Source organism: Panthera onca, chromosome C1, assembly GCF_046562875.1.
Source record: "Panthera onca isolate mPanOnc1 chromosome C1, mPanOnc1 haplotype 2, whole genome shotgun sequence".
Classification (NCBI taxonomy): domain Eukaryota; kingdom Metazoa; phylum Chordata; class Mammalia; order Carnivora; family Felidae; genus Panthera; species Panthera onca.
The window spans coordinates 144682555-144707897 of NC_138346.1; positions in this window are offsets into that span (position 1 = coordinate 144682555).

The following is a 25343-nucleotide window of genomic DNA, read 5'->3' on the forward strand; positions in this document are numbered from 1 at the left end:
GTTTGTCTATATGCACTCGTTTCCAGTTTTGTCTGGATTTCTCAACAGCCAAATCATTCCTTAATCCTAGACATATACTTCTCTATCTTGAAAAATGATTTTGTTGAAAGACCACTGGTTTGGGAGGCAAAAAAACTGAGTTCTAGTCTTGACTCTGCTGTTAACTAGCAAACTTATCCAGGCTAAGTCACTGAACCTGTTTCCTTACCTGAAAAACATATTCCTCCAAAAAAACTTACTGAGTACCTACCAGGTGCCAGGTACTGTTGTGAGTGCTTAGGATCCATCAGGGAAAAAAAAACAAAGACCCCGGCCCCCAGGAGCATACATTCTGAAGTCAGACAATGAGGAACAAATGCAATAAATGGGATAATTGTATCATGTGATAGATAGTGAAAAGTATTATGAAAAAAATTAAAAATAAAGTTGGGGCGGGGGCAAGTTGGAGGTCAGGAGAAATGCCTGAGGAGTTACTGGAAGGAGATGAAGGAGTTACCATGAGGGTATCTGGGGGAAGAATGTTCCAGGCAAAGTCCTTGAGTATTTCCTCAGTCTCCCTTTTCCTCCACACTCCATTTCTGCATATTGACCCCAGAGGAGGTTTATAATGCATACAATCTTCAGGCCGTTCTTCCATACTCCTCAGTACATTTCTTTGAACAGCCAAAAAATAACTGTCCATTCACTTTGAACTAGCCCATTGGCATTAGGTGCAAGAGCCTCTCACCTTGTGTTTATTTTCCAGGACCTCTGTGTGGTATTTTCCTGCCATCCAAAAGCCTAACTCTATGTATTATGCCAAACATCACATGGACATTTCCTTCCAGCTCTGCACAGGACAGTGCAAATATACAGTGTAGGCAAAAGCCCGCAAATGTATCTTTAAAAAAAGACATGGCTCTTGATGAAGTACCTACCATTTCTGAATACCTCTTATGTGCCAGGTGCTTCGCATTCCTTATTTCCCCTAATCCTCACCACACCTCCATCTCTCTCTCAGGTTAGCGTTCTCCCACAACAGTGGTTCAGAGAATTTTGAAAACTTACCTGTGGTCGCACGGCTAGTAAGTCTCATAGTCAGAATTTGATTCCCAATGACACTTTGCTTCAGCAATACTGTACAGCTTCCTTTCTTCCCAAGTACCCTTTCATCCAGCTGGAAAACCAGAAACAGGTACATGACACAACTAGAGAGTTGTTTTAAGGCACATAGCATGGTGGTGATGAGCTTGGGCTCTCCAGTCAGACAGCCTGAGGCCAAGCTCCAATTCTGCCACGTTATAACTGTGTGATCATGGGCAAGTTACTTAACTTTTCTGAGCCTTCCTTTCTTCATTTGTAAATATGCATAATGAGTACCCATCTCATAAGTTTGAGGGGAGGATTCAATGATATAATTCACATAAAGTGCTTAGCATAGTATCTCTTACATAATTGCTAATATAGGTTAACAATTATTCTCATATCTTGATGTTTTTTTAAAAGCACATGGATATTTTATTTAAAAAAATTTTTTTTAACGTTTATTTATTTTTGAGAGACAGCGTGAGCAGGAGAGGGGCAGAGAGAGAGTGAGACACAGAACCTGAAGCAGGCTCCAGGCTCTGGCTGTCAGCACAGAGCCCAACACGAGGATCAAACCCATGAACTGCAAAATCATAACCTGGTCTGAAGTTGGACACTTAACCGACTAAGCCACCCGGGCACTCCTAAAAGAGCATGTGTGTTTTAAAATATCTCTGGAAGGGTCAGGTACTGGCGAGCTTACTTTTCACTTTGATGATTTGTACAAGGTATACATTTAAATGTTGGACCAAAGATATTACTTATTTAAGAAAGCAATTACATGGGGCGCCTGGGTGGCGCAGTCGGTTAAGCGTCCGACTTCAGCCAGGTCACGATCTCGCGGTCCGTGAGTTCGAGCCCCGCGTCAGGCTCTGGGCTGATGGCTCGGAGCCTGGAGCCTGTTTCCGATTCTGTGTCTCCCTCTCTCTCTGCCCCTCCCCCGTTCATGCTCTGTCTCTCTCTGCCCCAAAAATAAATAAAAAACGTTGAAAAAAAAAAATTTAAAAAAAAAAAAAAAAAGAAAGCAATTACACAGTGAGACAATTTTAAGGAAATACCATTATTATTATCATTGTAAAGAATTTGGAATAATAATTATTACTCCATAATTTATTTGGATAGATGGATTTGGAGGAGGTTTCTTGGAGATGATTTAGTGAAGCCTTGAAGCCGGTATAGCATTTTGATGACAGAATAAAGAACTGGGAGACATTTTAAGTGAAAGATTCTTGCAAAGTAGAGCGTACAAGCAGGAAAGAGTAGCCAGTGAATGCAGTTCTGTTCAGCGATAATTGTTTGGTGCTGTGACAACTAATCCAGGTGATTGTGCTTTTCAAATACCTAAAGTGGAAAAGAGAGGGTGTAAGTGAAAAATTGCCTAAACACTCCACTCCAACACAAAAATTGAGAAAGATTGCTGGTTGAGGCCAATTCCATGAGCCCTGCTGCCAGAATTATTCCGGTTCATCAATCCAAATTGAGCTGGAGGAACCTTTGACATCCCCCTCTCTCTGCCTGCAGGTCAGCTGTCTCCACTCCTGAGGTCATCACTCATCAAGAGGGGATAATCCCAAGGACAGCAGGATCTGCTTCGTCACTTGGATTTAGGAGTGAGAAACCCATCAGGCAACTAAACAGTAACAATGACCCGCCATTAAACACACTGAGAGAAGAGCATGATGAGGAGATTGTACAAGAAGAATCCCAGGGCTCTTGCTGACAACGCCTATGGAGTCACTGACCACTGTGAGCTCTGCCCATTGAACTGCAGTGAAAAATCTCCCCCTCCCCAGAGATGCTTGGATGTGGGCACAGTATCAGTTCAGACAATGGTCTTTGCTTGGATTTAGAGTGGAAAGAATTTGTGCTGTGAGGTAAAAAGACCTGGGTCTGAACTGTTACTCTGCCACTTCTGTGTAGTATGCTTTGGCAACATTAAAAAAAAATCTCCCTGAGCCTCGGTTTTTCTTGTCTGCAAAATGGAGCAACTACCGACACAGAGGGCTTTTAAGAGGACCAAATGCAACAGTGTTTGAAAAGCACAAGCTAGGTACTTCGCTTTGTGGAAGAAGAGCAAGATGTGGGGCCAAAAAAGAAACTGGCATACACAAAAAATATTTTCTCAAAATTATTTTTTGTCCGAGGCACTCCACCTCAGAAGGTATGCTTATTTCTTTACCTTAGATACCAGGAGGGAAGAGAGAGAGGATGGGGAAAGTCAGATTCTAGCTCTTACACAAGAAAATTCACTCTATATAATTTTCCGACAATGTTGCTGTCCTTCCTCAAACACTGGGGCCACAGGCATCATGCCAAAGAAGTCAGCAGCCTGGAAGATATTTTAAACTGACTCTGGGACTGAACGACAGGCCATTTGCTCCATATGCCACTGACGCGTTAATCTAGGCAAGGCTGCTAGGCACCTGGGGACATCCATGCTAAAATGCCATTTAGGCGGGGTGCACCCAGTACAGTGGCAGAAGTTCATCAGCGCAAACCATGAGGGCAGCCAAGAGGATAGAAGTGGCAAGGAAGAGTGAGAAGGAGGTGCGGTCTCTAAGCCTTGAAAGATTTTCTGAGTTGCAGACACTTCATTATGCTTCTAGGAGAGCTGCAGATTCAACAAAACATCAAAACTGGGTATTTACAGTCTGGACAAATGAGTATCTGCTACTTTTGCACCCATTATACCACGTGGCTGCCAACCCCATGACCCTTCTATCCACTGGCAAATACTGGGCGATGCTCTAGTCTACTAGAATGACCTCCTTTATCCCTGCAGTTTCGTCATAAAAAGCAAGTGGCTGCTGAGCGACTATAGTAGATGCCCCAGTGTCAGACTTCCCAGGATCCAATTTGGTGGGAGGACTCTGGGCCTTTGGTCTCCTTCTTCCTTTTGCCCAGCCCTGTTTCTTGGTTACTCTGAGCAGTAATGAGCTTCTCTACCCCAGCATGAGGACAGGCTCACAGCTAGCACATGAAAAAGGCTGAGCTCTTGTGGGGCAACTACTCTATTTCATGGGCAGATCACACATCTGTTTTTTCCCTTCTTCTGCAATGCAACTACACTAATGATTTTTTTTTTTAAGTAGGAATAAGGCAGTGCTATGGCTTTCTGAGAAAAAAAAAAGTCACACGGCAGGATAACTGCAACAGACATCATAAAAGGAGCTAGAATGAAATGCCCACCCATTCTTGTCTTTGGAGCAAATGATTTCCAAGAGCAAAAGTCTCATTCTAAACTGGGGGATGTTAATAAATAGAATCACTGCCCTAATTGTTTTCTTTCAGGCAAATTAAACTTCTGAAAAAATCAGCTTTTCCTGTTAATGTTAGCTATTTTTCATAATCAGAAGAATCTGAAAGATTATAAAAATCAGATTAGGCCACCAATGAATGTGAGAGTTCTCCCAGAGTTCTCTGTGGCGAATAGCTCAGAGTTGTCATTGTTGAGGATGGGCTCTGGGAACAGCCCATGATTCAAGTCCAGAGCTCTGTCCCTTATTCATTAATGAACACTGGCAACTTACTCAACACTCCCTACCAAGTCTCTGTTTCTTCATCTGTAAACTTGTACAGTGTAACCCCACCTTCCAGGGCTGTTATGAGAATTCAAAGAGTAGATTTGTTTGTAATGAGGAGCATACTTTCTGGCATGTGGTCAGGGGATCTGTGGTAAAGTCATAGAGCTGATCTTGGGAACCACATGTCACTTCTGTTTTTCAGTAGAGCGACATTATCTCTGTGTGTTCTTAGCAAAGACCAAATGGATGTTTTAATCGTAAAATAATAGGTATTTTCTGAGCCTTCACCACTAGACCCAGTGGGCTGTATTATGCATTATAAAAGATTTGTAAGAAGTAGAAGAGGTTTGGGGCGCCTGGGTGGCTCAGTCGGTTGGGTGGCTGACTTTGGCTCGGGTCATGATCTCACTCATGGCTCATGACTTCGAGCCCCGCGTTGGGCTCTGTACTGACAGCTCAGAGCCTGGATCCTGTATTGGATTCTGTGTCTCCCTCTCTCTTTGCCCCTCCCCTGCTCATGCTCTGTCTCTCTCTCTCTCTCTCAAAAATAAACATTAAAAAATTTAAAAAAAAAAAGAAGTAGAAAAAGTTTTTTGTTTCTTTCTTTGTTTCTTGGCTCAGGAGTAGCTTAAAATCAGCCAGGAAGGACAGTGACACAAATTTTAATCCAAAACCCAATGTTTGGCAACTCTATCTTAAATGAGATCCATCTTAAAACCCATGTTAGGGGCGCCTGGGTGGCGCAGTCGGTTAAGCGTCCGACTTCAGCCAGGTCACGATCTCACGGTCCATGAGTTCGAGCCCCGCGTCAGGCTCTGGGCTGATGGCTCAGAGCCTGGAGCCTGTTTCTGATTCTGTGTCTCCCTCTCTCTCTGCCCCTCCCCCGTTCATGCTATGTCTCTCTCTGTCCCAAAAATAAATAAAAAACGTTGAAAAAAAAAATTAAAAAAAAAAACAAAAACAAAAACAAAAACCCATGTTAAATGAGATCCTTACACCTTACTGCAGTAGTCCTTACCTGGTCTTCTTGCACCCATCCTTGACCCCCGTATAGCCAATTCACAGAGCACTCATATCTTCTCAAAATTTGCTGACTGCTCCCTATCTTACATAGAATGAAATTCAAAGTCTTCACTCCCATGCCCTTCATGGTCTGGGTTCCAGTTGCCTTCTTGAGTATATCTCTTATTGCGCTCTCCTTTGTTCACTCCCCTTCAGCAATACTAGCCTCGTTAATTGCACCAAATATGCTCCTGCTTCAGAACCTCTGGACTTGCTAATGTCTCTCTGGAATGTTCTTCCCTATGTATTCATATGGCTTGCTCTTCTACTTTAAATTTCTGTTCAAATGTCACATAATCAGAGAAGACTTCCCTGACCACTCTTTTTAAATAATCATCCCACCCTGCTATTCTCTATCCCCTCATTCTGCTTTATTTTTCTTCACAGAGCCGTCAAGACTTGATATAGGGAGGTTAATGTGGGGACACCTGGCTGGCTCAGTCGGTGGAGGATGCAACTCTCAATCTCAGACTCGTGAGTTCAGGCCCCAATTTGACCATAGAGCTTAAAAAAAAAAAAAAAAAAAAAAAAAAGGAAGGTTAGTGTAATGAGCTCTAATCCCTATTGCTACAACTGGTCCCAAGGCTGTAATTGATCTTTATTATCTTCATCTTCCACCACTCATTCTAGATTTCCCTTGCCAGCACTTCAGCTGGTCTAGGTTACTTTCTAGATGGGGTGACTTAGATCTGCATCCCCAGGGGTTCTGAGTAGCTTTAGCCCTTTTGGACTGAAGTGGCTGCAGTTCCATTTACAGTTATCAGGCATGGCGTTATCACCAAAAGATGGCTCATTGAGTCCCTGGGTTCTAGGAAATACTCTCTTCTGCCCTACTACCTCCATTATGTAGAACCCTAGTTCCTCATAGTAATTGAGTCAATTTTCCTTAATAAAATTTCACAAGTGGATCATTGAGAATGATGGTGAAAAGAACCAATCTGATTTCTACCCATTGATTCCTGGAACCATGTATTCTAGCTGTGGAGAATCAGCACTGTTAGTTCTGTATATGTACTGCATGTTGGCAGATGCAGTCCAATCCTATAGGGTATTATGCTCAAGCTAACACCTTAAATGAGACTAGAATAGGACATTCCATTATTCTACTAACTGGGTGATGAAGTACATTGCAAGACCAATCATTCTCATAGTCCTGTGCCCATTGTCACACTCTCCTTTACTATCAAATGGGTCCTTTGATTTGAGGCAATGTTGTGGGGGATCCCATACCAGCAAAGAAGGCATTCTATAAATACTCAGATTGTGGTGTTGGATAGTAGTATTGGCAGCAGCACGGTGGTCAAGGAAGGCAAAACCATATCCAAAGTCAGTGCCAATTCCAGTAATGGAATTGGGTCTGATGTGATCACCCACCGTGCCACCAAGTAATTGGCTAGTGCCCTTGAGGATGGTGCTTTATCTGTTCCAGAATGTGCTGCTGCCAGGATGGATAATTAGCCATGGCAGGAACTATATCAGCCTCCTTGGTGAAAGGGAGTTGATACTGTTGTGTCCACACCTCATCTCTAACCCTGTCATCATGGCCATGTCATTCATGAACCTCTTGCACGGTACTGGAGTGGCCACAGAGAAAGACTCACTGACATCCAGAAGACAGGTCATCCTTTCTACTTGGTTGTTGATGCTCTATTGATTCACTATGAAGGATGCTCATGGGCATTAACATGAGAGTCAGTAATCCTCACTCATTATTCCTTTCTTCATAAATCCATCCATATGTTTCTTCCCCAAAACTCCTTCTAGAGAAAGCCATGAAAATGGACATTATCAAGCTGGTCATCACTATGGGCCATTTAGAATGTGTCTCAATATTGTCTGCACAAAGGCAGAAGAGAGCAGCTCTACCTACCAGTTTCCACCCTTATTGGTCAAGAGTTTCTCCAAAGGATGTTAATCCTTCTCAATTCATATGTGTGACTGCTCAGCAGATCCCTGCAGATACTCAGTCAGGTTATCAGAGAAGTTCAGGCTAGAAGGTCTAATAAATTCATGATCCAGCTGAGACAAGAACCTCTGTCTGTTTATTCCTGAACACAGCTGTCTGCTGCAGGAAAAGTTGGAATAAAAAGTGGGCTGAGAGGACATGAGATGAAGTCTAAGAAGTGTCTGATATACCTTCAAAGCCTGGGGAGAAAGGCATGATTGGAAGAACGTCTTAAGTTATATGTCAGATAATAGGATATTTTTAAAAATATGTGCTGTTTGGTGCTGCCAACAAAGGCAAAAGTTGTTAGGAGAGGAAGACATCAGTGTGGGCTTCAGTTGGTAGGAAAGGAGCTAGAGTCTTGAGGCATGGCTGATGGTGAAGCTGAGGATTCTGGGTAGAGTCCCTCTCCATGTTAAGGAAGATGAATTGAGAATTCTACGGAGAGGAGAAGGTGTCAAAACCAGGAAAGTGATATCCAGACTGCTGAGAACATAAAGATTATCTTGGTTCAGACAGATTTTCTGTCCTGCTGCCTCTTACAAGATAGACAGCAACCTCTGTTGTGATGCAGTATATAGTTCATGGTTAAATAAACGTGCTGTGGAGAGACAAATCTGCTTAGAATCATAGTTCTACTGCTTGGGCATGTTCCTTACCCACTTAATCTGTGGCTTCTTCATCTGTCAAAAAGAGATAGTAATAGTACCTGCTTCATAGATTTATAATGAGAATTAAACTAATTAATTTGTGTAAAATGCTTAAAATTGTGCCTGACTCTTAATAAGCCCCAATAAATATTAGGTATCATTGTTATTATTAGGGAAAGTGCAAATAATGGCTTTAACATCCAAAGGAGACCTAACCAGAACAAAATGAGAAGAATAGGAAGCATTGGGCAGTTGGGAGAAAGCAGAACAACAACAACAATAACAACAAAAACCACTATGCAAAAAAGTTCGGAACAAGTATTCAGTCATGTGTTCTGCCCAAAAGTGCTCTGAGATGTCTGAAGCATGTCAGAGATATTCACTCAACATAAATTCCATTTAGCTTCAGGGCAAAGAAAACCAATGAAACAATAGCGGCCATGTTGACATTATCAGAGAAAGCAGTGGCAAAAAACCCTGTTGGTCGGCTCATCTTTTAGAATCTATGGCACATATGGGTAGCTTGGGCCTTTTCTCATTTCTCCAGTGTATGGCTGGATTAACCAGGCAAATGCAATCTGCCTCCACATCAGAGGAAGAATATTTCCATGCAGAAAGGGCTACAGCTGTCACTGTCGACTCCCCATGCATCCTGAGAATAGTATGGTTTGCAGCAGCCAAGTTTTGGGGGAGAATAGGACTCCTCCTTCTACCTGAGCTGCCTACCAGGCTCCCTTTATACTGATTGTGCTTTGTATGAACAGAACAATGTAATATGTTGAAGATTCTGGGCACTGAATAGAGTTGAGAGAATATCAGAGCATTTCAACATTGGTTTGACAAGATATCCAAAATATCATGAAGAGTTTCCTTTTTGGTCTTCTGCCTTCAAGGTGCACTCTCTCCAATACTGAAATTCTTTGTGAATCTGCGTTGGCAATTAGCGTGAAGACATAAATGACCTTTGGCAATCATTAGCTCTTTAATCATCATCTGCCTTCCCTTTATTCTCCAACAGATCCTGACCCACTTCATTTTTGTGTTGTAAAAACCTTCCATTATTTTCTAAGTTCACAAAGGGCCTTTTTAAATTTTTTTCTTTTATTATGAAAGTAATACTTGCTTATTAGAAAAAAATCAGATTGGAATGGTACAAAGTGAAAAAGTTTCCCTCTCCACTTTACCAAGAACCACCCCCAAGTTCACCACTCCCTAGAAGATCGGCCTTGATGATAGCAAATGGTTTATGCTTCAAAGAGGATCGTACCCCCACCTCGCATACTCATAAATATGTACTCTTGTGCAACTTCCTCTTTTTATTGAACAATATTGAGAATATCTTTTTGTGTGTTCACGTAGATTTACCTTGTTCTTTTTAATGAGTGCAGTATATTTGATTTTGTGGGTTTTACCATAACCCATCTCCTATTAATGGATACTTAGGATACCTTCAGTTTTTCTCTATTACAAACCATGCCGGCATAAACACCCTTTTCCATACATCATTGTGTAATTGTGAAAGTGCATCTCTAGGATAAATTCCCAAAAGACAATTTTGCTGAATCTGATGGTTGTGTACACTTAACAAACCTTTCAACAGATATTGTTAAATCTCTCTCTAAAATGTGGAACCAATTTACACTCCCATTAGCAGTATATGAGAGTGTCTGTTATCCCACTCCCTCCTTAGGGCCCTGAGTCTCTGGAGGAAGTGCCATGGGCTTTCAAGTCAGGCAGACCTGTTTCTGAATCTGACTCTGCCATTCATGGGCTGTGCGACCTCTTTGAAGTCACTAGGCCCCTTGGGGCCTCAGTTTTATCACCTATAAAATGGAAAAAAATAATGTCTTCTGGGTATGTGTGCTGTGATAATTAAGTGAAATAACACAGGTGAAGAACCTAGTACAGTGCCTGCCAGGCAGTAGCCACTCAGTGTGAGCCATATCCCTTAGCTGCAGTTCCACAACATGCCATTCTTGTTTACACCTGCTTCCCATTGCTGTCTCCTTCTCCCAGAGTGCCCTTTTTATTCTCATGGTGAAAATTCTCACAGTACAGTAACAAGAGACACATATGCTGAGTTCTGAGATCACTTTCCTCTTCTTATTTCATCTGTGTTTTTTATGCATGTTGTTAGAGAGGTGATGACACTTTCCTGGGGCTTTGTGTCCAGGATTTTGGGTATCTTTAGTTACCAGAACTGATAAGTTAACTACCAGATTGCTTTTGAATTATTTTTATGCAAATTCACCAATCCTAAAAGGTTATAGATGTTTGAGTAATAAAGCAACTCTTGGGAGTTATAGGGTGACTGAAGTTTCTCCTTTGTTTTTATTTATTTATTTATTTATTTAGAGACAGAGCGTGGGGGAGGGGCAGAGAAAGAGAGAGAGAGAATCCCAAGGCTCCATACTGTCAGCGCAGAGCCCAGCATGGGCTCGAACTCATGAAACTGTGAGATCATGACGAGCTGAAATCAAGAGTCAGACACTTAACCAACTGAGCCACCCAGGTGCCCCTGAAGTTCCTCCTTTAGAAAAAGATTTTTGAAGAATTTCTTGTAGAGGATGATGTACACTGCCCCCCACCACTGCTTGTCCCCAATACCTATGTCTCATACAAAAAATTTTGAGAAATAACTGACAGCTTCTTTTCATTCTTGACCTATGTACATTCAGGTAGTAGCAATTTGGTTATTGGATGATCCTTATAGCTACATTATAGTTTGTACACCCTCATATAAATTCAGTTTCTTCTGATTTCCAAGAGCTCCTGGCCTAACCATTGAAGACTAGGGGATTCTGACTTGGCTGATTCACTACCCAGAAACTCAGCTCTACTTTGACTATTTTCTTTTATTGTTAAGATCTGGAGAAAAAAGGTATGGAAGAATTAAAGAGAAGACCACCGTAATTAGATCTTTTAACTTTATCAGAAAGGGTTGTACCTAGTGAAGAGGGAAGGAAAGTGGACCTATTTAAAGATGCTTCCTTCTCCATGTGATATTCATTCTTCATGGATCTTCCTCAGTTTCTGGAAGGAAATTCAGCTTATAAAACTTGGATGGCTTCATGTTACAGAGAATGAGATGTGATGCTCTCTGCAGCAAGGCTACCTTAAACCTGCCCAGTTAAAAAGATCTGTATGAGCTTTGACTGCAAAGAGATTTTAGTTTTAGCATGAAAAGCCAATATCAGATCATTTGAATTTATTTTCCACTTCAGTTTACCCATCTGCTCCAGGAAATCTGATTTAAATACATTTTATCAGAAGCCTTCCACAGGCACCAAGTTACCTAGCAACTCCAAGTTTCCTTTAGTGAGTTGTTTCCAACATAAAGAGTGTTCACAACTTGGGGAGGATGTGTTTTTAGCCTTCAAAGTTTATGAAGCAAGAATTAAATATTGAAACTGCCATTCTCACTCTGCATGAATGTAGAATCTATTTAAATTACATAGAGTCTTGGGGGCTGTATTTCTAAAGAGAAATTTTTAATTAACCTACATGACCATAAACTTGAATGAAATAGTTCTGTTTAATTTGTACTAACCAATCCAAGTGCAGCATTGCTCAGCTCTAATTTAGGATCTTTAACAAAATCTAATTTGGTGCTTGGCATTTTATGCCTGCTTTGGTACGTCAAAAAGATTTAGTTTTTCTGGACCTTGGCAAATAGATCCCTCAGCTCCATTATGAGGATATGTGCTCAGATCTCTAGGTCTAATGGTGGGTTGAACACATGCAGAAACATCACTCTTCTCCAAACGCATAGAAATGATAGGTAAAATATTAAATATATATGCAACTCTATAATCTAAAACAAAAAAGGAAAGTTTTTCTGGATTAGAAATAGGAAGGAACCCAGTGGTTAGCAAGGACGAAAGCTGCACAGACCATGGGGAGCTGAGAGTAGATAAAGCCACCAGGGATCACATTTCACACCAGTTGAGAACTGGGACCCAACACCTCCCACATTAAGCAGGAAGCTAAAACTTCTTTGCCTGCTTGTGAACAGGATCAAAAATCACTTTGCCTGTTTCCCAAGTGTACAACCAGAAATGTACTATTTGCTATGCCCAATCAAACTATTATTCAAAAGTAAGGAGGAAATAATGGTATTTGCAGACAGACAAAGACTCTGGAAATTTATTTGCTTATTTTTTATTTTTTAATTTAATTTATTTTTTTAAATATGAAATTTATTGTCAAAATGGTTTACATACAACACCCAGTGCTCATCCCAACAGGTGCCCTCCTCAATACCCGTCACCCACTCTCCCCTCCCTCCCACTCCCCATCAACCCTCAGTTTGTTCTCAGTTTTTAAGAGTCTCTTATGTTTTGGCTCCCTCCCTCTCTAACCTTTTTTTTTTCCTTCCCCTCCCCCATGGTCTTCTGTTAAGTTTCTTGGGATCCACATAAGAGTGAAAACATATGGTATCTGTCTTTCTGTGTATGACTTATTTCACTTAGCATAACACTCTCCATTTCCATCCACGTTGCTACAAAAGGCCATATTTCATTCTTTCTCATTGCCACGTAGTATTCCATTGTGTATATAAACCATGGAAACAATCAACAAAACTAAAAGGCAAACAACGGAATGGGAAAAGATATTTGCAAATGACATATCAGGCAAAGGGCTAGTATTCAAAATCTATAAAGAGCTCACCAAACTCCACACCCGAAAAACAAATAATCCAGTGAAGAAATGGGCAGAAAACATGAATAGACACTTCATTAAAGAAGACATCCAGATGGCCAATGGGCACATGAAAAGATGCTCAACGTTGCTCCTCATCAGGGAAATACAAATCAAAACCACACTCAGATACCACCTCACGCCAGTTGGAGTGGCTAAAATGAACAAATCAGGAGACTATAGATGCTGGCGAGGATGTGGAGAAATGGGAACCCTCCTGCACTGTTAGAATGCAAACTGGTGCAGCCGCTCTGGAAAACAGTGTGGAGGTTCCTCAAAAAATTAAAAATAGATCTACCCTATGACCCAGCAATAGCACTGCTAGGTATTTACTTATTTTTTTAATTTCTTTTAAGATTTTACTTTTAAGTAATCTTTATATCCAGTGTGGGACTCAAGCTCACAACCCTGGGACCAAGAGTCACATGCTCCACTGACTGAACCAGCCAGGAGCCCCAAGGACTCTGGAAATTTAAAACCCTCAGATTCTCACAAATGCAAATCAGTAGGACAATAATATAACTGTAATATTACTAATAATTTTTGTGCTTAAAACAAATTGGAACTAAAATTCTAGACAATTACATGAGCATTAGTTGAGAGTGGAAGGGTGGGTAGTTTGAGGAAAGTGTCATTGTTCAAAAGTTTTGTCTTCTTTGAAAGGATAATAAGATCTAATTTAACTTAGATACTTTAAAAATATTGTAAGTATGTATGTAAAATTTTAAAGGGTATGGACTGTGTTTCTGACCGAGGTGTTGAAGCCTACGGCACCACCTCATACTAAGGAGACCTAAGATTAAGGAAACATGGAGCAGAATCATTTTCCATCAGCAACAAAAAGTAGGAGACAGAACAGTGACTTCAGATCTATAGAGAAGCTAAATTGCCATCAACAGAGCAGATTTTGAGCCAATAGTACCCAAAGGCCTAGAGCAAGGCCTTGTGTGTCACTGAGGTAAACACGTTGCAGCTTAGGTCAGAGTCGAACATGCCTTTTAGTAGACTGTCTAAGGCAGCAGTTGTCAAACTTTCTTGTTTTAAGATCCCTGCATACTTAAATTTTGATGCTCCAAAGAGCTTTTGTTTATGTTGTTTACATAGAGATTGATATTTACCACATTAGAAATTAAAGCAGAAAATTTTAAAACTCAACAGTATACAGGGACACATTCCATTCACTGTCAGAGTAATGATGTCATCACGTCATGTATCCTCTGAAAAATTCTTCTGTAAATATGTGTGAGAATGAGAGAGAAGAAGGTAAAGTCCTGATATCGTTATGAGAATAATTTTGACCTCACAGATATCTCCCTATATCTCCCCAGGGGTCCCCAGAACCATATTTTAGAACTGCTGTTGTAAAGGATGGAATGTACCATATAATCTTTCAATGTTAACTTGTATGTAAGGTCTACCTCCATCAGATTAAGCCTCAGATGTGTTTCTGCTCTTGCTGTTTTCTGAGCTTATGGAACTCGTTGCCAGAAACACACTTGGCATTTATTTGGACCATTTATGATAGTGTTGTTTTGTTTCATAATTTGATTTTTTTTGTATAGATCTTCTCTCTTCAGTTTGAATCAGAACAAGGGAAAGACACAAATATTCTAGTATTTTAACCTAAAGGAATTAATACGGGATACTATGCAATTAGTAAGAATTAATAGTGATTATAATGGCTCTGAATTTATAAATTAGTTGTAATTATAATATTTACTTTTATAATGATTTAGAAAATTATTTTATTAGACAAAAGGGACCAAACTAGGTCTGATCCTTCTGTATTACTGATGGTAAATAATGTTGGAGTGCAATCACTGTCCAAGGCCAGAAACATGGAGTCTTCCTCAGTTCCTAACTTCTCATTTCCATCCAACTGGCCAATAAATCCTGTCGACTCTACTTTGGAACTGTCCCCTAAGGTGGCCCCATCCTTCTTATTCCTGTATACACTATGTCAGTTGAGTCTCCATCACTTTTTACCTAGAGTATAGGAGCAGCTTCCTTATTGGGCTCTCTGGGCCTCACCCCCTACCTCTTCTGCTTCTAGTACACATGTTACTCAGTCACTGGAATTATTTTCCTGAAAAAATATTTCACCTTAGCATTGTTCCTGTGTAAAAATCACCCATGACAACCAGTTTTCCTCTTGGTAGATGCCAGAATATACCACATTTTACTTACCTAATGCAGTTGGCTAGAGAATGGTTTTCAGAGTGGATGCTCTGGTCTTATGTGGCTCCAGACAGACAGCCAGGAATAAGACCACCTAACTACATAGTCAAAAGACTTGTCTACCTGGGAAATAGAGACTACTTGGCAGAAAATGATTTTTGAGTTCTTTAAAGTGATCTCTAAGAGCAGACTGTCCCAGCTGCTCAGGTTATGCTAAAGTGCTTTTTCTTTTTCTTTTTTCCTCCAACTCACTCTATACTTTCACTTTGTCTCTGGAAGAATTTTCTAGCATAGTACCTACCACAAAAGGCACACCAGTGGTTCTCAACTGGGGCAGTTCTGCCCCCCAGGAGACATTTGGCAACATTTAGAGGCATTTTTGGTTGTCACAACTGGGGGCAGGTGCTATTGGCATCTAGAAGGTAGAGGTCTGGGATGCTGCTAAACACCCTGCAATGCACAACACAAAGAATGATATGACCCCAAATGTCAATAGTGTGAGGTTGAAAAACCCCATGTTATGCCATGTACACTACAGTGTAATGTTAAAAAAATATATCATACTTTCTTGGGGTGCCTGGGGGGCTCAGTCAGTTAAGCATCAAACTTTTGATTTCAGCTCAGGTCATGATCTCAAGGTTCGTGAGATCGAACCCGGCGTTGGGCTCCACACTGACAGCGCTGAGCCTGCTTGGGATTCTCCCTCTTCCTCTCTCTCTCAGCCCTTCCCCCACTCTCTCTCTCAAAATAAATAAATGAAACTTTAAAAATGTATATGTAATACTTTCTTTATATACCTTTCCTAAATGCCTTAATAACTTACATAACCATTTGCTTAATTTGAGTCAGCTTCTCACATGCCTACGGAATAAAGTACAGACTCTGACACAATGTTCAAGACCCTTTCAAATTTGCCCCTGCTTCTATCAGCTTCATCTTTCTTCACATACTGCTGTGTGCATTACACCACACTGCATTAAAGCTCCCGTTCCCTGGAGTGCCACACCCTTTCACATCTTTGTGTGAACTCTTCACTGACTAGACTACCCTCTCTTATTCACCTGCAGATTTCTATTTATTCTTAAGGACCCAGCTCAAACAAAGCCTTCTCTGATACCCTCTCCTCTTCTCTGCACATTTGTTTCTCAAGCCATTCCTATTTTTTTTATACTACTTATTTATTTGCCTCTCCTACTGCACTGTGAGTTTTTAAATATTTTATATTAATTTGAATTGATAGAAGTTAGCACTGGGCCTGGCACAAGGTAGGTGCTCAAAATTATGTTTCAAGTATATATGTGTTGGTGCCTGTATGTGTGTATATGGAGGCATGGGTGCGCCCGTGCACACACACACACATTTGACATTTTGACAAAGAGAAAGGCTGGCTGAAGATAGATTTCATCACCATTATTATGCAAGATAACTCCTCTCAGACACTTGCATCATTTTCCTATGAGAAGAATTTCTTTTTATTTTTTTATATTAACTATAATTTATTGTCAAATTGGTTTCCATACAACACCCAGTGCTCATCCCAACAGGTGCCCTCCGCAGTGCCCATCACTCCTATGAGAAGAATTTAAATCAAGATTCAAAGGACCGAAAAGAAAACACAATCTACAGAGATACAAGCATTCAAACACCAAACCAAAAGATTGCCAATGCAGCACAGTACGTCTCCAGCTGAAGGACACCTAGTACAACACTCCAGAATTGCACGTGGAATAACATTTCATCAAAAGCACAGCCAAAGTTGTTCATGTTTTTCCTAGAATGTGACCCTGAATCTGTTCACCAAGTGAGAGCTGGGAATTCTAGAGGCCTGAGTGAGTGTGTGCTCTGTATGCACATACATAAGAATAATACTTGCTGATAAATCTGGTAAAATCTGAATTCTATACCCACTGGTCATTTGTCTTAACTTTGTTCAAACTCATCCAGTGTTTATCAAATGATAATGAACAAGCTACTTGTGACTACCAATACACAAAGCGGGGAGTTGTGGGGTAAGAGTCCCTTGGTCTGGTTTTTCCCACCTATAAGATGAGAGTAATGATTTGTACTTAAGAAGTCAGAGGAAAAGTGGAACATGTACAGAAACCAATTCTGTTTGGATCCAGAATTAATCTGGAACATATGTATATATCTCATACAATGAAGAGATATCTAGCAGAGTCAGAAATAGAATATCACTACATGAGTCTTACTAATTTTTAAGTAATGACCTATGGTTTCTTTTAGGCTGGATCTGATTCCTCTCTACTCCATGTTCATTGTTGTAAAGAAAAGCTTTATGCTCAGATGTTCATCAAAGTCTGTCAAGAGAGGGGAAAGGAGAATATTACCTAATATCGAGCATATTTAAAGAAACTACTATTGGAGATGAGCAAATGTAATTATAGTTTTCAAAAAGAAAGAAGGGAGTTTCCCCAGACTATGATTTGGAAGCTGAAGATTTAGTTTGAGAATTTGGAGCCTCAGATTGGGGAACGCATTGACACTGAAGGTTTGTCACAGGCTATAGAGGGTTCTTAGGTTGGAGGCCATTTGAATCTCTACAGCATCAAAATGGCCTGGAGTACAGATCCTGTACTAATTAAGTACAACTCTATACTTCTGCTAAGGGGTTTCCATGCCCCTGACAGATCAACAGAAAAGGAGGCTTTTATGAGTCAACAGATGATCAGTGTGGATAAAGGTTGATCATAAATGCCAAAGGAAGCCCAATAGAACCATAGCATCAAAGGAAAGAGTATGCCTGGTTTTGGCAAGCTTTGAAGTACCAACACATACCTCTATTTTGTAAAAACGCATTCAGGGGCTGCAGACACAAGCCCTTCTCAGTCACTGAGAAACCAATGGATTTAAGGACAGGTGGAAAGTCACAACTTGTTGGTAAATAGAGGAAAGGCTGTAGGGCAGAAAACATTATGTAGGGGCTTAAGGGGTGACACCAAGACCAAAGAGTGGCAATTACAGGGATTTGAAATTTTGGCTCAACAGAAGAAAATATTTTAGGATAGCCATCACTGCTCTAAAAGGAAATGGCTTCCCTTAGTGAACAGAGAGCAACCTGTCCCTGGAAAGGCTCAGGCAGAGGCTGCACAGGGATGTTGAGGTGGGTTTCCAGCATCAGACGGGTTGACCACTCAACAGATACCAGCGGAGCTCTGCCACGTGCCAGGAACTCCTCTGCCTTCATGGTTTCTTTGGTTCTTCAGGTCTTACATTTGGATGATGCCAGTTGACATGGAACGTTGACCATCCTCATCCTCAGCTATTTTGCCCTACATAATCTTGTACTACTGATCATTAGCCATGCCTCTTACGTTTTTGAAGGCCTGTGAAGCCACAGAATAAAATTTTATAATAGCTCAAATGAGAGAGCTATTAAAATTTTTAATAGCTCAAATGAGAAAACGTCTCTAAGAGACGGGAAGAGGAGGTGTCTCTGTCAGCTCTTGGCAGGCTCCTTATGGCAGTGTGCTATGGCGGGCAAGAGTGTGCACTGTGTGTCAGACCGACTTCGATTTCAGAGCCTTGGTTTCCTCCTTTGTAAAATGAGGATGATAACACATCGTAGATTATTGTATCTGTAAACTGCTTAGCTTAGTGCTGGCATAGAGTAAATTCTTGCTCAGCCTCATGGAGACTGTAATTCAGTTCTGCATAGATTCTGCCTAGGCTCTTAATTAACACAGTACCTGGTATACAGTAAGTGCTCAATAAATGGTAATTCTTGGTAGAAAGAGTAACATAGGGGTAGTAGCAGTAGTAGTAGTTATGGTAGTAGTAGCAGCTAACCAACACTTAAGACATGTAGCCCGACTCCTAGTCCAGTGCTCTCTCCGAAACCTGGCAACGTGAGATTTTATGCTTGTCCTCATTTTGTTTTGTGGCAATTAGATGTGTGGCTCAAGACTTAGAATGTTCCTCCCTTTTAAGAATGAACAGATCAAACTAATAGCCTGACATTTTGGAAAGCAGATTTGACCTCTGTGACTTTGGCACTCTTTTCTCTGAGAAGGATATTGTGAGGATAATGTGAGAACAACAGAGAGACTCAGAAACCCCAGTTCGCCTGTATCAGTGCCAGTTTCCATCAGTTTGGGGCCTTAATTATTAAAAACCCCCTTTCACTCTCAAAATCGTCATAGTTTGGGTGACAAACAATAGGGTCACTCTAAACCTAGTGCTCACCACTCCTAATCGTAGTCATCCAAACCACACAGACTCCAGACAAATTGTATGCAATTCATAGTTTTAAAAAAGTGATTGTCACTTCTAAGTGATTGTGCGTCACTCTCCTGGGCACAGATAAGGGGCCCATCAAAATTGTCCAAATGGGACCATTTGCAAAGAATTTTTCTGTTTCCCTGAGTATCTGGAATGTAAAGTTGACACCATTCTTTCCTGCAGGAATCTGTGTTATAAAATAGCATTTATCGTCTATCCCTCTGAGAGCCTGGTGAAAAATGAGTGGGGGCTGGTGGAGCCCAGGTGACGCTCTCTTTGCATACAGAAGATTTAGCACAAAGATTTCCCCAGGCTTTTTTCCCTGGGTGTGGACAGGAAGGTGAAGGAAAGAGCAGTTCAGTTCCATAGCCGGCCTGCAGTTGGAGTGGGTTGGGAGAGGCCTACTCTGGCATCATCTGCTCCACACTCCCCCAGATCACATATCAGCTGCCAGGACCAACTGGTGCTTTCTGGAGGTCTTTAAAAAATGATTTTCCAGCTGTGAAAGGCTGCGCTATTGTTCTGCTGTTTGGCCACCTTCTCTCTGGCTGGTCCACCGGCAGCAGCCACGCAGGGCAGCCAGAATGAGTCAAATCAAAGGGTCAACAGTACAGCAGCCGCCCAGCCACCATCCCTCCTCTCTCAGCTGTCTGATGTCAGATCATCAAAGGCCCTGCATATGGCCCTGTGCTTGCTCATCATTCACCTCGCAGGCCTCTAGAATTTTCACAAGTCAGAGGAGGCGCCAGGAGAAAATTTGCGGCCCCTGAGGGTGCCCTAGGGGTGGTTAATAGCCAGGGAGGGTGACAAGAAAGGGGGAAGTTTAGTGTGCTGTGGTTCCCAATTGTTTGGCTAACAGCCGGAGGTTGACCTTGAGCCTGCGTCTGCCACATGGCAGACGCACCAGCCGGGCAGCATGTTCTGAGAGATCGGGAATAATGGAACTTGAAAATGCAAATGGTTTTAATGAATACTTCTCCCCTCCTACACACCCCCCTTCACCCCATAGTTCTGTGTGGAAGAAGAAACGTTTCTCAGTTTATAGGGGAAAGTCCCTACTTGCTCTAAAATCTAAACGTATAATAGAGACCTGTCCTTCTGAGGCCTCTGCCCGGTGTCTGAGCCTTACAGGCTTGACTCTCCTGGATCATATCATAGGGAAGCACGGCACCCCGTGTGCCATGACTTGATCCCAGCCCAGGCCAGTGGCTAAATGAGACTACAGACAAAGAGCCTTTTATGAGAATGATGACCTGGTACTTAAAAAGGTGACAAGCGGCAGGTCGTGGACTTACTGACATGGCAGTGGGGTCTGTGTATGATGCTTGTCAGCTGTGTGTGTTCCTGGGGCTGGTTCATGGTGTTACTCTCCTAGTCTGGCCACGAGGGCGTACAGAACTGGGGCGGAAGCGAGGGGCAGGTTACAGGAATGCCTGCCTCTCTGCCTCTTGTCAACTGCTTCCATGCTGGTGCCTCCTTCCTTCTAAGATGCAGCTTAGGAGAGAATCAAGGGGCTTGCCTGGCCACTCTTCGATGCTGTTTCTGGACTACCTGATTCAGCCTGATCTCTATCAGGTCACTGATTTTGTGAGATTCATCCTTGGCCTTAAAATCTAAGCCCCGGCAGGGGTGGCATAATCAACATTTAAGGGGGTGGGGGTGGGGGGGAACGTACTCCTTCCTATTTCTCCTATCTGAATTCTGATCCTGGTGTGTGGCTCAATTTCCTGTACCCCAAAGGGTTTGCATGCAGATGGGGAGGCTGTATATATACACACATATATATATATATGTGTATATATACATATATATATACACATATATATATATATACGCATATATGTATATATATATGTATATAAAATAAAATCTATAAGACAGAGTGGGCCTATGAAAGTAAATGCAGACTGTTGTAATTTTGATTTCAGTATCTCCCAAAGTTATCAAAAGTGTTTTGTAAACTGCAAAGTAATGTACAAATGTAAGCGGTGTTGCTATGGTTATTTTATTTTATCAAATGCCTTTTGTTAAAAAATGCAAAAGTGATTTCTCTTGGAGAATTGGTTTCACGAAAACCTCCAATGAGTACAGAAAGCACTAGCTTTGTCACCCGGCAGTTGTTCAAATGCTGTTTCTGTGGGTCACACGTGTCCAGTATTCTTTGCCCTGAAATCCACTGTACAGGCAAATTAGAGCTATGCATCATCTTAAAAATAGGCTTTGGAAACAAAACCAGTTTGTAACAAATTATAAAAGAACATGATACTAACATTTTAAACTGTAAGATATACAAACTGAATTAATTAATGGGAAACTATTATTAGATGCAGGGTATTTCATCAAACAATAACACCTATGTCCACACAAACAAGCCTCATCTAGGATGGCTCATTTACAGGCTGTTACAGCTTGCATAAAGAAAGAAAAAAATTAAACTGGGGGCTCTTTGAATATACCATAGTGCTGAAAATCTCATTTACCATTACTTTTTAAATCTACATATCTTTTTCAAATGCTTAACTTTTTACTGAACAGGAAGCTTAGGCGATGAGCCTGGATTTATACAGTTGTTATCAGAATGGACTTTGAAAGCATCATGTGGTAATTTTTTCAAAAAGAAAAAAACTTGGGTATGGAGCCATAGACCATTGTCCTGAAGGAAAAGGAATCCGTCTGCGTTTCTGTAAAGGTGGTTAACCCGCAGGCAGAAACAACTGCTCAGGATGTTTTGCAAATTTACATTTACATTTGTTGATTCCATATTAAACTGAATAACCAGGCACATGGAAGGTAAAACCCTCTTTTAATTAACCCTCTTGGTGTGGGCCCATGTGATTAAATATGACGGAGCTGCTCCTGGGGTTTCTGCTACTGAAAATACTAACAATAATCATTTGTTTTGTTTTTATATTTAAACACATTATTGCATAGCTTGGTGCAGAGATAATTACCAATTTTATCTCCTGTGTTTTTCTAATGTTCATTAATAACAATAAAGGGTTGTAGGTTAAAAACTCATTTAATTGCCTTTATGTTAATGACATTATGAATAGCCTTAGCTACAAGATTCTAATTCTGTCCAGTATCCTCTTTCTCAGTGGAGCCCCAGGAGGGCTGCTCATTTTATCAGCATTACTGATTCAGAGTTTTTCCTTGCAGGTGGGTTTTTGTACATAATCAGAATTAATGCACAACACATTTTGCAAGGAATGGAGTAGAAGCACTTGGAATAAGTAATTAACTAGAGTGCCCAAGGAAATATGCCCAAGCATTTTTTTAGCATATTCATAAAACATTAAGAACAGTCATAAACACAGTAGAAACAATTTCCTGGTAATGTGCTTTTAGACTATTTTCTGGCTCCTTTTTCTTTCTTTCTTTCTTTTTTTTTTTTTTTTTTTTTAATTTCTCACATAGGGGAAATTTTTTTTTTTTTAACCGAAAATCCCAGGGATGCAGATAAAAATGCCCAATGTGTGGCGCTTTGGGATTAGATGTGCTTCTGTGCTGCTGCAACCACGTTGGCCGTCTGGGTACCATTTCCTTTCTCTTTCCCTGCTCCCAGCTCCATCACGTAATTTATCAGGCAGGAAAAGGAGTGAACGCAGCGCAGCTTGCAGCATTCCAGGAGATGTGGTTACCCACCTATTCCCAGTCTCTAGCGTTAACCTCATGGCATGGGCGAGAACGCCCAGGAAGGAGGAGGGGTAAGAAGCAAAGCACTATTGTAGTGACTGCTGTGGCTTACCACCCAGGCTGCCTCCCCACCCCTTAGACTAACACACTCATTCCTCCAGCTCTTGCTGGCTGACAGCTCTCAGCTGAGCCACTTCCCCAGGTCATCAAGGTCATGTCCCTACCCCACCCCCAGGCGTCCTGTATCCAAAGACAGGTCTGTAGGAGAATTTAAGGGTTTGGCCCCCCTTCCCTCAAGATAATTCAGAAAGCCTGACATCAGAGCGCCCTGGGGGGGTTGGCTGAGGCCTTTGTCCTATATCCCTCATCCTTCCTCACAGATGATGATCTGAACAGCACTCTCCAATCAACGTCCTATGCACAAATCTCAGAGTCAGTTTCCTAGGGACCCGTCCCATGACAGGTAAGCTATGGTTATAGACTGACCCGTCTCCACGCTGTCTGGTGGACACTGACGAAGCAGATACTCCTGGGCCTCTTTTTTTTTTTTTTTTTTTAATTTTTTTTTTCAACGTTTTTTATTTATTTTTGGGACAGAGAGAGACAGAGCATGAACGGGGGAGGGGCAGAGAGAGAGGGAGACACAGAATCGGAAACAGGCTCCAGGCTCCGAGCCATCAGCCCAGAGCCTGACGCGGGGCTCGAACTCACGGACCGCGACGCGAGATCGTGACCTGGCTGAAGTCGGACGCTTAACCGACTGCGCCACCCAGGCGCCCCATCCTCCTGGGCCTCTTTGACGTTGGTATACTTTTATGGTGCGTTAGGCATAGAGCTTGACCCCCTGGATGGTGTCAGGAGCAGCGTGAAGATACGCTGCCTTTACATTGAGCAAGTATCACGTGAGCTAAGGTATATGATAATGCTTTTAAAATCATAGACCTTGGAGTTAGAGGACTGAGTTCACATACTGACTGTGGTTTTTGGATAAGTTACTTAACATCACTGAACAGCAGTTCCTTATTTTGAAAGTGGGGCTAATGGCACAGGTAATGTTTGTTTGGTGTTTACCCAGTCCCCACTAAGTTTATACGGAGAGTAGGATTTTGTGTGTTTATTTTATTTATTTATTTTTAAAGTTTATTTGTTTGAGAGAGACAGAGACAGCACGAGGTGGGTAGGGGCTGAGAGAAGAGGGAGAGAGAAAGGATCCCAAGCAAGCTCTATGAGGCCAGCACAGAGCCCGACATGGGGCTCAAACTCACGAAACCATGAGATCATGACCTGAGCCCAAACCAAGAATCAGACGCTTGACTGACTAAGCCACCCAGGCTGGTTTTTATTATTATTATTTTCTAGAGGTCAAAATATCAACTTAATTTCATTAATTTATTTATTTACTTACTGATTTACATTTTAAATTCCAGTATAGTTAACATACAGTGTTATATTAGTTTCAGGTGTATGGAGACTATGATTTTTTGGAATGCTGAAAATAATCTTCACCATCAGCCAGACCAATTTCTTCAAGACTGAGATTTAAAATGGCCCTAGCGCGGGGCGCCTGGGTGGCTCAGTCGGTTAAGCAGCCGACTTCAGCTCAAGTCATGATCTTGTGGTCCGTGAGTTCAAGCCCCGCGTCGGGCTCTGTGCTGACAGCTCAGAGCCTGGAGCCTGTTTCAGATTCTGTATCTCCCTCTCTCTGACCCTCCCCTGTTCATGCTTTGTCTCTCTCTGTCTCAAAAATAAATAAACGTTAAAAAAAATTAAAAAAAATAAATAAAATGGCATGCAATCTAAATGGGAGCCCACGGAAGAAGGTGGCACAGACCGAGCACAAAGCTGTTGATCAAAGGAAGAACCAGAATAAGATCACCTGCATAAGATCCCAGGTGACTTAGAGCATGGCCACATTCAGTTCTTCCAAATGCAGGTAAGGAGAAATAGGCAATGATATTGGTTTGCTAGATACCTGGAGGCTTTAATGCATTAGCTTATTGTATCCTCATAGCATCCTTAACTGGGTACTGTTATTGTGCCCATTTTACAGTTGAAGAAACTTAGGTTCGGAGTTTATGTAAATTTCCCTAGGTTACACAGCTAAGAAGTTGCAAACTCAACCCTTGCCTTTAATGACACTTTATAACAGAGGACCCATGGTTTGAAAAATCATTTAAAACTACCCCAATATCAGTATTTCTCAGCCAATTAGATGTCCTATTCCTTTTTAGCAAAAATATCAAAAAACTCAAGTCCTATCCAAAGACGATGTTATGGTGGTACCTGGTGCTGATAGTCTCTCCCAGTGAAGTCACAATGTGTTGAGGCTTTAAAAAATAGAAG